The following is a 14,174-nucleotide window of genomic DNA, read 5'->3' as shown; positions in this document are numbered from 1 at the left end:
AGAGGGGCAGCTATAGACATGTGATTTTTGATCCTCCCCAAGGTTTTTCATATTTTAGCGCGTAAATATTTAATTTAGGCATAATATAGATATTTTAAGTAATTTTGACTCTTTTACTTTATTTTATTACAAGAAAACAAAAAAATCACAAAATAGGTTCATTAATGTTTTGTAGTCATTTTAATCTTAAAAAAATCCTAAAAAATATATATAAATAGTATCGTATTTTTATTTTAATATGATATTTGAAAATACCAAAAACAGATTTGTTTTAATGGTTAGTTTTATTTTAATAATTATTTGAATAGTAGAATTAATTAATAAATGGGTCTGTATTTTTAATCTCGGAAAGAATAGAACTTGGGCTCGAGCAACCCATTTTTAGGCCTAATTTTGGACATATCCCATAATTTCCAAGCCCATAATTCCTAGGCCCATACCTCCTAACCTGAAACCCTACCAAAAACCTAGACTATAAAATAAAAAAAAGAACGAAAGAGGCGGAAAAACAAAAAAAGTTGACGAGCAGCTGCGCAGGGAACGAAACCCACCCCCCTGCATCGTCTTCTTCATGACCCACCACCCCCTTGCGTTTATCTTCTTCAAACCACCCCCGTTCTGCCCCTTCTTCAACCTAACAAAAGAGTTCTAACGCCCAAAAGCTGAAAGAGAGAACATTGAAGACACAGAACCATACAGACCCCCCTGCGCGTCATCGTCTTCAACCTTGCCTCCCCCCCACCCGTTTCTGATCTGGTTTTCTTTCCACAGCAGTACAAAACGACCCCCAGCCAAGCTTCATCATCTTCCTCAAAGAAAACCCTAGAGGACCCCAATCTTGAAGACTTGAAGCAACCATTAGAGACACCAAACAAACAGTCGCCGTCGTCGGACCTCCGTTCACTGTAAAGCTGCCATCTCCGGCGAAGCTTCACGTCACAAACGACCAGCCTACACCATGAACAACCATGCACGATAGTAGCTGATCTCCTCCTTTCCATGCTGTCACGAAAAACAGGACACTCATTTCCCTCTCGGCGGAAAACACTTACACATAGCCACATCCACGCACAGAATGGGAAAGGGACAGTAGAGAACTCATCGAGTTTTTGTGAGCATGAGAGGCACGTGAATATGGTTTCAAGCTTCTCTTGGTTTATTACAGAATATCGTCCATTCAGTCTATTTTGAAATCGTGATTAAGGTATTGTCGGAGGTGAAGTTGTTCGTCGAGGTCTTCGTACGCGGTCCGCGAGATCCAAACGATTTGTTGTTGTACATTTGAGGTCCAACTCTTGCTCTGTTCCTCTAATCTCTTTTATCGTGCTGCTTGATCTTATAAATGGCTTGAATATTGAAATTAAATGTGTTATCTCTGTTGGTTGCCCAAAGTAGCTTGATGTCATGAATATGATATTTTAGTAGATTGGACATTATTTGGTTTTGACTTTGTGAAATTCCTTTATAATTGAAAGAATGTCCAAATAATTAGAAATTCCTAGTGACAGAATATTGATTCTAACTTTGTGTAATTGAGCTTCTTGAGTTGTTATTTTATGTGTGTTTAAAGTGCTCCATGGGGATCTTTCTAACGTGTATTTTCTGTGGAGGAGGAAAAAGCCAATAAAGACATGTAATTGACTCTGTTTTTTTGATAATTCCTCTTTGTAATTGACAGTAAATTGAGTGTAAAAGCTTGATGACATAGGGATAGTTTCTTTAAAATCAGATTTGTTCTTTGTTTTTTTATGCATTGGACTTAATGGTCATTGCATTCGATTCTGCTCTTTTATTCTAGCTGAATGTTAATTCGCTATGTGACGATTTGATGTTGTGATCTATTCGGTTATTATTTTGTTTTGAGTTTGTTCACATAATTATCTACTTCCATGTCACTCGAATTGGTTATAGCTGAACATGACTTTGTCACGGTGCAGAGATTGGGTTGTTATTCATTGACTGAACTACGTCAAATTAGATTAAAGAGACTCAGGTGTGCATTTCATGTGACCCGACTCTAATTTCCAATAATGTTAAATAAATCGTGTCGTGAACCGCAGGTGCATTTCATGTAGCGTGACTTGCGATGTGTTTTAGATAACCTTGAATTTTCACAAAAAAAAAACATAAAGCGGTTTTTAAAGTTAAAATCGGCACATAGGTTCATAATTGACTAAAATCAGATAATTAAGCTGAATATAATAGTTGAGCGACCGTGCTAGAACCACGGAACCTGGGAATGCCTAATACCTTCTCTCGGGTTAACAGAATTCCTTACTCAGATTTCTGGTTCGTGGACTGTTAAATAGAGTCAGTATTTTCTTCGATTCGGGATTCAACCGGTGACTTGGGACACCATAAATCTCCCAAGTGGCGACTCTAAATCTTTATAATAAATCCCGTTTCTATTGTCCTTTAATTGGAAAAACTCCCCTATATTTATCCCTTTACGGGGTGTGAGTAAAAAGGAGGTGTGACACTACCGGACAAGGATATTGATTTTGGTATTGACATGGTGCCGAGCACTCAGCCCATTTCTATTCCTCCGTATCGTATGGCACCAACAGAGTTGAAGGAATTGAAAGAACAACTTCAGAAACTCCTTGATAAAGGGTTCATTCGGCCTAGTGTGTCACCTTGGGGTGCACCGGTTCTGTTTGTCAAGAAAAAGGATGGAAAAATGAGAATGTGCATTTATTATAGGCAATTAAACAAGGTAAAAATTAAGAACAAGTATCATTTGCCTCGTATTAATGATTTATTTGACCAGCTTCAGGGAGCGAGGGTGTTCTCCAAGATTGATCTCAGTTTGGTTATCACCAGTTGAAGATCAGGGATTCAGATATTCTTAAGACGGCTTTCAGTACCCGATATGGTCATTATGAGTTCTTGGTGATGTCTTTTCGCTGACCAATGCCCCAGCAACGTTCATGCATTTGATGAACAACGTATTTCGGCCTTATCTCGATTCATTTGTCATAGTCTTCATTGATAATATTCTGGTATATTCACCTAGTCAGGAGGAGCACGCGGAGCATTTGAGAGTTCTGTTGCAGAGATTGAGGGAGGAGAAGTTGTATGCAAAGTTCTCTAAGTGTGAGTTTTGGCTCAGTTCAATGGCTTTCTTGGGGCACGTGGTGTCCAACGATGGTATTCAGGTTGATCCAAAGAAGATAGAGGCGATTCAGAATTGGCCCAGACTGTCCTCAGCCACAGAGATTCGTAGCTTTCTTGGTTTGGTAGGTTATTATCACCGGTTTGTTCAGGGATTCTCATCTATCGCATCGCCTTTGACCAAGTTGACTTAGAAGTGTACTTCATTTGTATGGTCGGACGAGTGTGAGGAGAGCTTTCAGAAGCTCAAGACAGTTTTGACCACAGCTCCAATGTTGGTTTTACCATCAGCTTCAGGTTCATATACCGTGTATTGTGATGCTTCGAGAGTTGAGATTGGTTGTGTATTGATGTAGGAGGGTAGAGTTATTGCTTATGTTTCTCGTCAATTGAAGCCCCATGAGAAGAATTACCTCGTTCACGATTTGGAGTTGGTTGCCATAGTTCACACTTTGAAAATTTAGAGGCATTACCTGTATGGCGTATCTTGTGAGGTGTTCACTGATCATCGCAATCTTCAACATTTGTTCAAGAAAAAGGATCTTAATTTGAGATAGCGTAGATGGTTGGAGTTGCTTAAGGATTATGATATCACTATATTGTACCATCTGGGAAAGGCCAACGTGGTGGTCGATGCTTTGAGCCAAAAGGAAATGAGTATGGGGAGTTTGGCATATATTCCAGTTGGGGAGAGACCTCCTACGGTTGATGTTCAGGCCTTGGCCAATCGATTTGTGAAGTTAGATATTTCGGAGCCCAGTCGGGTATTGGCATGTGTGGTCTCTCGGTCTTTTTTATAAGATCGCATCAGAGAGCGCCAGTATGATAATCCGCATTTTCTTGTCCTTAAGGACAGGTTCAGCATGATGATGCTAGAGATGTGACCATTGGTGATGATGGGGTGTTGAGTATGTAGGGCCGGATTTGTATGCCCAATGTGGATGGGTTTCGGGAGTTAATTCTGGAGGAGGCCCATAGCTCGCGGTATTCCATTCATCTGGGTGCCACGAATATATATCAGGATTTGAGGCAGCATTATTAGTGGAGAAGAATGAAGAAAGATATTATGGGATTCGTAGCTCGGTGTCTCAATTGTCTGCAGGTGAAATATGAGCATTAGAGACCGGGTGGTTTGCTTCAGCAGATGGATATTCCCGAGTGGAAGTGGGAGAGGATCACTATGGACTTTGTAGTTGGATTTCCACGGACTTTGAAGAAGTTTGATACAATTTGGGTGATTGTGGATTGACTGACCAAGTCCGCACACTTCATTCCTGTGTGTACTACCTATTCTTCAGAGCGGTTGGCAAGGATATATATCCGAGAGATTGTTCGCTTGCATGGTGTTCCGGTTTTTATCATTTCGGATAGAGGTACTCAGTTTACATCGCAGTTTTGAAGGTCTATGCAGCAAGAGTTGGGTACTCAGGTTGAGTTGAGCACAGCTTTTCATCCTCAGATGGACGGGCAGTCCGAGCGCACTATTCAGATATTGGAGGATATGTTGCATGCTTGTGTCATTGATTTCGGAGGGTCATGGGATCAGTTTCTACCGCTTGTAGAGTTTGCTTATAACAATAGCTACCAGTTGAATATTCAGATGGCTCTATATGAGGCTTTGTATGGGAGGCGGTGTAGATCTCCAGTTGGTTGGTTCGAGCCCGGTGAGGCTAGGCTATTGGTAATAGACTTGGTACAGGATGCTTTGAAACAGGTGAAAGTGATTCGGGAGAGGCTTCGTACAGCGCAATCGAGGCAAAAGAGTTATGCCGATATGAAAGTTTAAGATGTGTCCTATATGATTGTTGAGAAGGTTCTGTTGAAGGTTTCACCCATGAAGGGTGTTATAAGATTTGGGAAGAAAGGGAAATTGAGTCCTCGGTTCATTAGACCTTTTGAGGTGCTCCGGAGGATTGGGGAGGTGGCTTATGAGCTTGCTTTGCCACTCAGCTTGTCGAGTGTGCATCCGATATTTCATGTTTCTATGCTCCAGAAGTATATTGGGGATCCGTCTCGTGTTTTGGATTTCAGCACTTCAGTTGGATGATGATTTGACCTACGATGTGGAGCCAGTAGCTATTTTGGGTCGTCAGGTTCGAAAGTTGAGGTCAAAGGATATAGCTTCAGTGAAAGTGCAGTAGAGAGGTCGGCCCGTGGAGGAGGCTACATGGGAGACCGAGCGGGAAATGCGGAGCAGATATCCTCACTTGTTTGTGGCTTCAGGTATGTTTCTTGATTCGTTTGCGAACGAACGTTTGTTTAAGTTGGGGAAAATGTGATGACCCGGCCAGTCGTCTCATGAGTTACCACTCTGTTTCCTCCATTTATGCTTCATTATTCGTATTTTATGGTATCGGGTTGGTCGGATCGAATTCGGAATGATTTTGGTAAGGTTTGAGACACTATCTCTTTTAAGGGAGTTTGAGTTGGAAAAGTCAACTGGATGTTGACTTATGTGTTAGAGGACTCAGATGCAAGTTCCGATGGATCGGTTAGCTTTGGGAGGTGATTTAAGGCTTAGGATTGTGATCGGAATGGGTTTTGGAGGGTTGAGTAGTTTTAGGCTTGAATTGGCAAAGTTGATATTTTGGCGATTTCCGGTTGGTAGGCGAGATTTTGATATAGGGGTCGGAATGGGATTCCGAGAGTTGTATTAGCTCCGTCATGTCATTTGGGATGTGTGTGTAAGATTTCAGGTCATTCGAACGTGGTTTAGTTGGGTTTTTTATCGAAAGTATATTTCAGAAGAATTTTAGAAACTTAGGCTTGAATCCGATGTGATTTGGTAGATTTGATGTTGTTTGAAGCGTTTTGATGATTGGAACAAGTTTGAATAAGTTATTGGGTTATGTTTGTGCTTTTGGTTAAGACCCCAGGGGCCTCGGGATAATTTCGAGTGATCATCGGAGAAGTTGAGATGTCATTGCAGCTGCTGAGATTTTTCTGCTTCTGGTGTTTTCGCACCTGTGGTTTGGGGACCACAGGTGCGGCGCCGCACGTGCGGAAGGGGAGCCGCAAAAGTGGATTTGAGAGGAAGAGCCAGGAGCCACAGATATGGTAGTTGGACCGCACCTGCGACGTTAGATCGCAGATGCGGAAGAGCCCGTTAAGTGATTTCCGCAAAAACGGAAGAGAGACCGCTTATGCGGCACCGCAGAAGCGGCAATGGTGTCGTAAATGCGGAACAACTGGGCAAAAAGTATAAAAAGGTTTCTTCGCGAATTTTGGGATATTTCACCATTTTTTACTTCGGCTTTGGAGCTTTTTGGGCGATTTGAGAGGGGGATTTCAAGAGAACTTCATTGAGGTAAGGAATTTGGACGTAAAACTCGTTCCTACGCTATTATTTCATGGATTAGAGCTAGAAATTATGGAAATCAAAGGTTAAAATTGGGAAAACTAGGGCTTGAGAACTTAGGCCTTTAATTGTGGATTTGAATGACCATTTGGGGTCGGATTTGAGAACTTTTGATATGTATGAACTCATGGGGAGATAAGGAATCTATTGATGTGAAATTTTTTGATTTTGAGATGTGGGCCTAGGGGTCGGGTTTTGGTAATTTCGGGATTTGTGCCCTTTGTTGATTGTTTTCGCTTGGGCTTTGTTCCCTTAGCATATGTTGACGTCTCGTTCTGATTTTGGATAGATTCGACGCGTGTGGAGGCCAATTCAAGGGGAAAAGACATCGCGAGCTAGAGATTTAGCCGGTTCGAGGTGAGTAATGATTGTAAATGATGTTATGAGGGTTTGAAACCCCGGATTGCACATTGTAGTGCTATATTGAGGTGAGGCACATGCTTGATGACGAGCGTGGGGTCGTGTACTATTGGGGATAGTGACTTGGTCCGTCCCGATTGATGATTTTACCACGTATTTGATTGAAAACTATTTCTATCATCATTATTTGGGCTGAATGCCATATTTGGGCCTAGAGCCAACTATTTGAACCCTTCGGGGATTTTTATTGATATTTCCTCAATGTTTGACTTTATACTTAAACTCAGCCATGTTATTTTCCACTGTTTTACTACTCAACCATGTTTACTCAGTTTTTAATACTTAAATGATATTTTAAATGATGTTTGGGCTGAAAAATACTGTTTTACTATTGCTCGAGGGGGTTGTGAGGATTTTTGACTGAGTAAGGCCGAGGGCCTATGTTGCGAGGAAACACTGATACTGATTTGAGGCCGAGAGCCTGAGATATGTACGCCACGAGGTGGCTTGATTGATATGAGGTCGAGGGCCTAGTTTGATGCCACGAGATGGCTTGTTATTGCGCTTGGGCCGTGAGTCTGTACACCCCCAGTGAGCGCGGGTACCCATTGTGATGTGAGATTGAGCCCGATGGGCCGGTATTGTTCTATGTGATTTCCGAGGGGCTGGTATTGTTCTGCGATATTGCCCGAGGGGCGGATTTGTTGATACTGTGTCCGAGGGGCGAACTTCTACTTGTTTATGTTACCTTAATTACCTGTCAATTACTTGTTTACTTGTTGAAAGAGGATTTTTACTTGACTTTCCACTGTTTTACTGCTTTTAAATGGTTTTACGGCTTTATTATGGAATGCCTTGTGCCTTACGTGTTTTCTTACTTTCAGTCTTTATTTACATTTGTTACTCACTGAGTTGGAATACTCACTTTGCTCCATGCACCCTGTGTGCAGATTCAGGCGTAGCTGACACCGCTCTCGAGTGATGATACCTCCAGCTTCAGGCGGGTTTTCGAAGATTATGAGGTAGCTGTTGGCGTCCTCAGCCTCGTGTCTCTACTCCTGTATTGCTTCCATTTCCCTTCAGACAGTTGTTTTAGTTATGGATTTAGCATAATTGTACTATGACTTATAGATGCTCATGACTAGTGACATCCTGGTTAGGGCTGTGTTGGATTTTACTTCCGCACTTTATTGGCATTATTCGCTACTTAATATTACTATATCATGTTTTAGACTTCTTTTATGTTATTTAACTGTTTAAAAAGTGAATTGGGTTTAATTGGTTGTCCTTGTCTTCACAAGAGGCGCCATCACGACCGGGTTCGAGTTTAGGGTCGTGACAAGAAAGATAGCAAAAAAGTGAAGCTGCAAAAACAAGGAGGGAACCCAAGCAAAACAGAGGTTGTTTCATAATTTATTGGGCGATATCAGCTAACCAGTGCGGTAAAATGTCTGATATAACATTGAGGTTAAGAGCAAATATGCAGAAGCAAGGGGTACCAAAGTAAACAGACTTTAAGGATAATGTTAATTACAGATACCCACCAAAAACGTAGGTGGTGCAGAGCGAGAAGAACAGGTCACAGCGCCAAAAACAAGAACCAGTTTATCTTCCACATCGGAAATGGAGGAAATGACGAAAAGGCGCGCGTACCAAGAGAGAGAAACAGAGCACGGAGGGAAAGGAAAAGAATTCAGCGATTTTGCGTCCACAAAATCGGCTGTGTAAGACATGACAGAAAGACCAAAATAACCCCGAATTTTGATACAAAAAAAGGGAGTTTGTTGTAATTGCAGAAGCGGGACGACGAAAAGCACCTTAACTCCCGCTTCTAAATAAGTAGAAAATATTACAGTCACCGTGAAATCCAAGTAAAAATTAGATTCTCAAAAGATTTAGGTTTATAAGCTATTTTTAAAAACAAAAGAGTGTTGTAGGGTACCTTTTTATTGTAAGACTTGGAATCTTTCTAAATTTACATTACTCCTATTCTCAAATCTCAATTATCCATGAAGGCTTTCTTTTAGCTTTTTTTTTGTGTGTGTGTCTTATTTGGTATCTAGTATCCGTATTAGAGTCCAATTATATATATTCGGATTCGTGCCGCATAGGGTCCCATTCAGGGGAAGCACTTTCTACCAAAGATTTTCTATAACCAAGGTTCGAACCCGAGACCTCTGATTAAGGGAAGAGAAGTCACATCCGCTGCACCACATCCTTTGGTGTTCTTTTAACTTCTTTGTTGGTTAAGCACATAAGTGCAATTATCAGCTCATTACATGAATCTATTTAAAGAAGTTTAGGTTCATGTAAGTTATATTGTGTCTAATTCGAAGTTGATTATCTTCAAGTTTCTTTGAACTTTATTTTCTCTTCCTCCTATTGCACTTATTTGCATCATCTAAATGAACATATATGTATAATTTGATTGAAGTATTTAAATATAGTTCAAAAATATTTTGTTCACGAATGCCCTTAGCGAAATGTCGTTCGTCTTATTTACCCTTTTAAAATAAAGTTCACACTAGACAAAATAATCATTTCATTATTCTTCTAGCTAATATCTAGGATTTTGAAATTAAATAATATTTATTATTTATTATACATTTCCTTACTTGAATTAAGTAAGAAGTCCTTATATTTAATAAAATAAAGAAAAAATTAAAAGATAGAGGAGGTAGTTTACTTTATCCTTTATTCAAATCAGTATTTAACCTATAAATGCTATGAGTATTCTATGTGAGATTGGGTCATTGACTATTAATTTTATTCATCAATCAATAATTTGCTTAGATATATAAATTTTATTCATAGATCAATAATTTGCTTAGATATATAAATATTAATATAGATTTTAAAATATTATTAGAAAAAATAATTATGAAAATATTTAATAATAGCAAGAGAGAGAGAAAAGTGATTGGCAAAAGTCATCTACTAACGCTATGACAAACATAAAGTGTAAAAGTTTGGTTTTTTATCATTTGACAAAAAAAATTGGATAAAAATATTGTTATAATTAAATACTTATTTTATGCTATGCGCTAATATTAATAATTTAAATTCTCAAAAAATAAATTATTTCGATTAGTGATTAAAAAAGATAATTAAGTATTTGAATTGACTTTTTTTCCGGATTTGAATTAACTAACTAGAAAAATAATCTAATTTTATTCCTTTTCAAATTCATCATATAAGTAAAATTATTTTTCAAGTTTACACAAATCTTAGAGTACATAAACTATTTTTCAGAAAAAGACCATCGACGATAAAAGAAATAAGAATATAAAATAAATTTAATTAAATTATTAAGAATTAAATTCGTTAAATGCAAACTTTAAGAAATAAGGATGAAATAGTAGAAGCAAAAATATATTCATAAAGAGATGTCAGGTGAGATACAATTTAACATATTTGTAAATAATATTATAAGATATGTATAATTACAAAATAATGTACAACTAATTAACTAAATTCATCTTCTATGCATATTCAAAAGATATTTAATACAATTACTATGGAAAAAAATATTTTTATCATCTAAACAAATATTGTAGTTTATTTTAACGTCATGTATATATTTTTAATTGATAGACACTATACACATGTGCAACGCACGTATACAAAAACTAGTAGTCTTAAAAATGCAAATAAGATATTTGAACACTTATATGAGTATAAATGATGAATTTAGATGATTAAATCATCGTAAAGTAATATGAGGGATAATTATTGAATATTTATATAATTAAAAAATATAGAAATAAATTGATTTAAGGTCTTTAAAAATTATAGAAAAATTATAAAAATACTTGTGCATGTTTGTAAATGCATGTACAATATTTTAAATGTATTTATGCATATTTAAAATATATGAGGGAAAAATTGGGTATCAACACCGGTCCCTTCAGGCACATCCACGGATTGCTCATCACGGATGGAGGCATCTTCAGCCTCCGACGACTCGGGGACTTTGCTCGGGCTATCTTTCTAGATCTCCTCGGTCCGAGGCTAAACCTCTTCGATCATCACAGGCTCAGCAGCCTTTGGGGCCTCGGCGCTCCTCTTTCGGGCTACTAGCTCGAAGCCAGCATCTTCATTTTCCTCTTCTTCATACCTTAGTCACTGAGCTACATCAGCAGGCAGGGCGGCGGTGTCTTTCTTCGACCTGCGAGCCTTGCTCTTCTTGGGCTTTGGAATATCGGAGGTGTAACACTCCTCAAATTTATAAAAGTTTCGAGACACGCTAACTATAAAACTAAATTATTACTATTTTTATTATTTTTATCTTGCCTATAGTGAAATATATATATATATATATATATATATATATATATATATATATATATATATATATAATTGGATATACAATTAGAAAAATATTAATAATTTAATATTTCTAATTATTAAAAGTGAGTATAATTAATTATTAGTTAAGTAAAAAAAAATAACAAAAGAAAATTGGAGGGACATTCCTAAGCCCATAAAGGGCTGTTGGAAGAAAAGGTTTAAGGCCTTAAAAGCCTAACCTTGGACGTAAAGGAGATCCAAAGAAAGAAAGCAGCAGGAGTAAAAATCGCACAAGGAACAGAACATTGTTCTGTTATGCAGCAAACGCAGCAAACACAAGCAACAAAAAGAAAATTTAGGGTTCTTTACAAATCATTAATTCTTGAACTTAGGTATATAAAATTCCCTATTGTCAATTACCCTAAAGTAATAGTAGGTAAGAATTGTATAGTTAATCCCCTTCTTCCTCTATATCAACAATAAATTTTATTTTTAGGTGTGAAACTTTAAAATTGATTAAAATACACTGGTTGTTGTAGAATCGATTGTTTGACTAGTGTCAATTGGACTGGGGCCTACGTATTGGCTCGAGAAGTTTTGAGGTGAGTTGATATAACTCTTTACTAAAGTGGTTTTAACTCACAAAAGTAGTGTTTGATGAATTGCTTAAAAGAGTTTATATTTACTTAATTGGAGCGAGTGAATACCCATTAACTTAGAATTATTCTAGCAAAAGTTTAGATGATCTATTATGATATATGTGCTTAAATTTTCAGATTTTTGTGTTATTCTTATATGCTATTTTCATGTTGAAATTGAAGAAGAAAGAATCTTTAGAAATATTTTTACATGTTTATTTCATTCTTATGCCATGCTTTACATTTAAGGATACCAATATGAGAATGTACATGATGTTCTATAAAGAAAAGATTTAGACTTGAAAAGTCACAAGAAGAAGTTTTAGAAAGAAAAGATTTTTGTGAGTATCCTTTATTCTAAGAAGGGTTCATTGTCCAGGCCGAGGGTCCTGACCAAGGCATTGACTTCCTGAAACTACTTGTGCCAAAGTAGGGAGCACACGAGTCGAGGGTTTTGTTGCTGAGAATTTACTTAGCCATGCTAAGGTATGATACATGAGCGCTGAGAACCATGAAGCGAGTGACACCTCGTGTATTGGGCCTATTCGATCAGGTTGGGATCGAACCCGTGCCGATCACACGGGGACTAAGACAGAATTAAGTCAAGATAGTTGGAACTCCCAAAGTATAAAATGAAGTATTTTTTTATAAGAAAGAAAAAGAAAAGAATTTCTTTAGAATATTCATAAACTGCTATTATGCAATTATTTGAGAATTATTCTTATAAGCTTTATGTTTTACATGCATTTAGAACTTTTGCTCGTAATGTATATGTTATTAAAGTTTCGACCCCTGTTGTTGAGAATCGCTAAGTACAATGGATGGTACTGACGTTCTCTTTTGGGAACCTATGTTGGTCTGCGGTACAACGTAGGAACCGGTTTTGCATGCGAGCAGGCTACTGGTTAGGACTTCTTTCTCTTCCAGTGCTATTGGTGAGCTCTGCTTTTGTTCGTAGAGTATTCCTTAGAGTTATCTTTATTTAGTTATTTCTTTGTTTACTTAGAGAACTAGCCAGGAAATCTCATGTCCCGAGCAGTGCATCAGTTTATCAGTAGAGGCTTCATAGACATAGTCGTTGGGTTAAGATTTGGATGTTTTTTTGATAATAACTTAGCAGTAATTCAGTAGTTACTACGAATAAAGTTTTGGAGTGGATTTATTTAAATATTTAAATTAATCAGAAGTATTTGGTTAGAGTATTGTCATGTTGCATATAAAGTTTGGAGTTATAATAGATTTGATAAGCAGAGATAGTTCGCTCGGTCATATTTAGTGATCAAGTGTCAGTCCCGGCTTGTTCAGAAAATGGGTCGTGACAGGAGGGCGAGACCCTTTTTCTTTTCTTTTCCTTTGACGGCTTCGGGACTGGGGGCAAAACTTCCTCCTCCCCGGACAGGAGAACTCATGACGGCATCTTTCCCGAGGCCTGTATGAAAGGAAGTAAAGTGAGTATAAGAGGGAAACATTTTTAAGGCAATCAGATACATAAAGAAAAGGCTTACCGTGATTTTTGGCCTCCTATCGGCCCCTTGCTAAATCGCGCCATGAGCGCTCAGCGTACGAGGAGTTCGAAGTTAGAGTTCGAACCCGACTTTCAAGGTTCAGAATCTCACCAGTCATCCAAGTGACCGCTACATCATAGAAAAGGATGTCAATGAAGAGAAGTAAAGGAAACAAAACAGTAAATGGAAGCTAAAGGAAGGATTGAACTTACGCTTCATATTCCATTTCTCGGGAAATGGCATCTTCTCGGCTAGAATAAGGTCGGAAGTCTTCACTCGAACGAACCAACCCATCCACCCTCGATCCTTATCCTCTCCTATGCTCGAGAACAACACCTTGGTGGCCCTACACTGAAGCTTTATCAACCCACCTCGAAAAAGACGGGGCCTATACAACCTGATGAGGTGGTCGAGGGTTAACGACGTCCCTTCTTTTTTGCTCGCGAAAAATCGGAACATAATGACAATCCGCCAAAAGGAAGGGTGGATCTGACTTAGGGTTATTTGGTATTGGTGGCAGAAGTCGATGATGACGGGATCGATAGGGCCCAGCGTGAAAGGGTAAGTACAAACACTTAGAAACCCTTTCATGTGGGTAGTGATATCTTCCTCGGGGGTCGAAATCACCACCTTTTTCTTCTCCCAATGGCAGTCTTTCTTGACCTATTCAAGGTCGCTCTTAGTTATCGAGCACATGTATTTCGACATCGGCTCGCACCGGCCAGGGACAGATGAAGTTTTCTCGATTTTGAAGTCAGAAGTAAGATCATACCCCCCCCCCTCCTCGGGAAAGCACTCCTCAGGGTGCGACTCCAGCGACGTTTTATCGCCGGCCGACCGCGATGAAGAGGCAGCCTCCTTTTGTGGAATGGTTTTAGACGTTTTTGCCGCTTCTGCAAGTTGAAAGAA

This window comes from Nicotiana sylvestris, chromosome 3 (genome assembly GCF_000393655.2).
Source record: "Nicotiana sylvestris chromosome 3, ASM39365v2, whole genome shotgun sequence".
Lineage (NCBI taxonomy): Eukaryota > Viridiplantae > Streptophyta > Magnoliopsida > Solanales > Solanaceae > Nicotiana > Nicotiana sylvestris.
Note: the sequence above shows the minus strand (reverse complement) of the source record.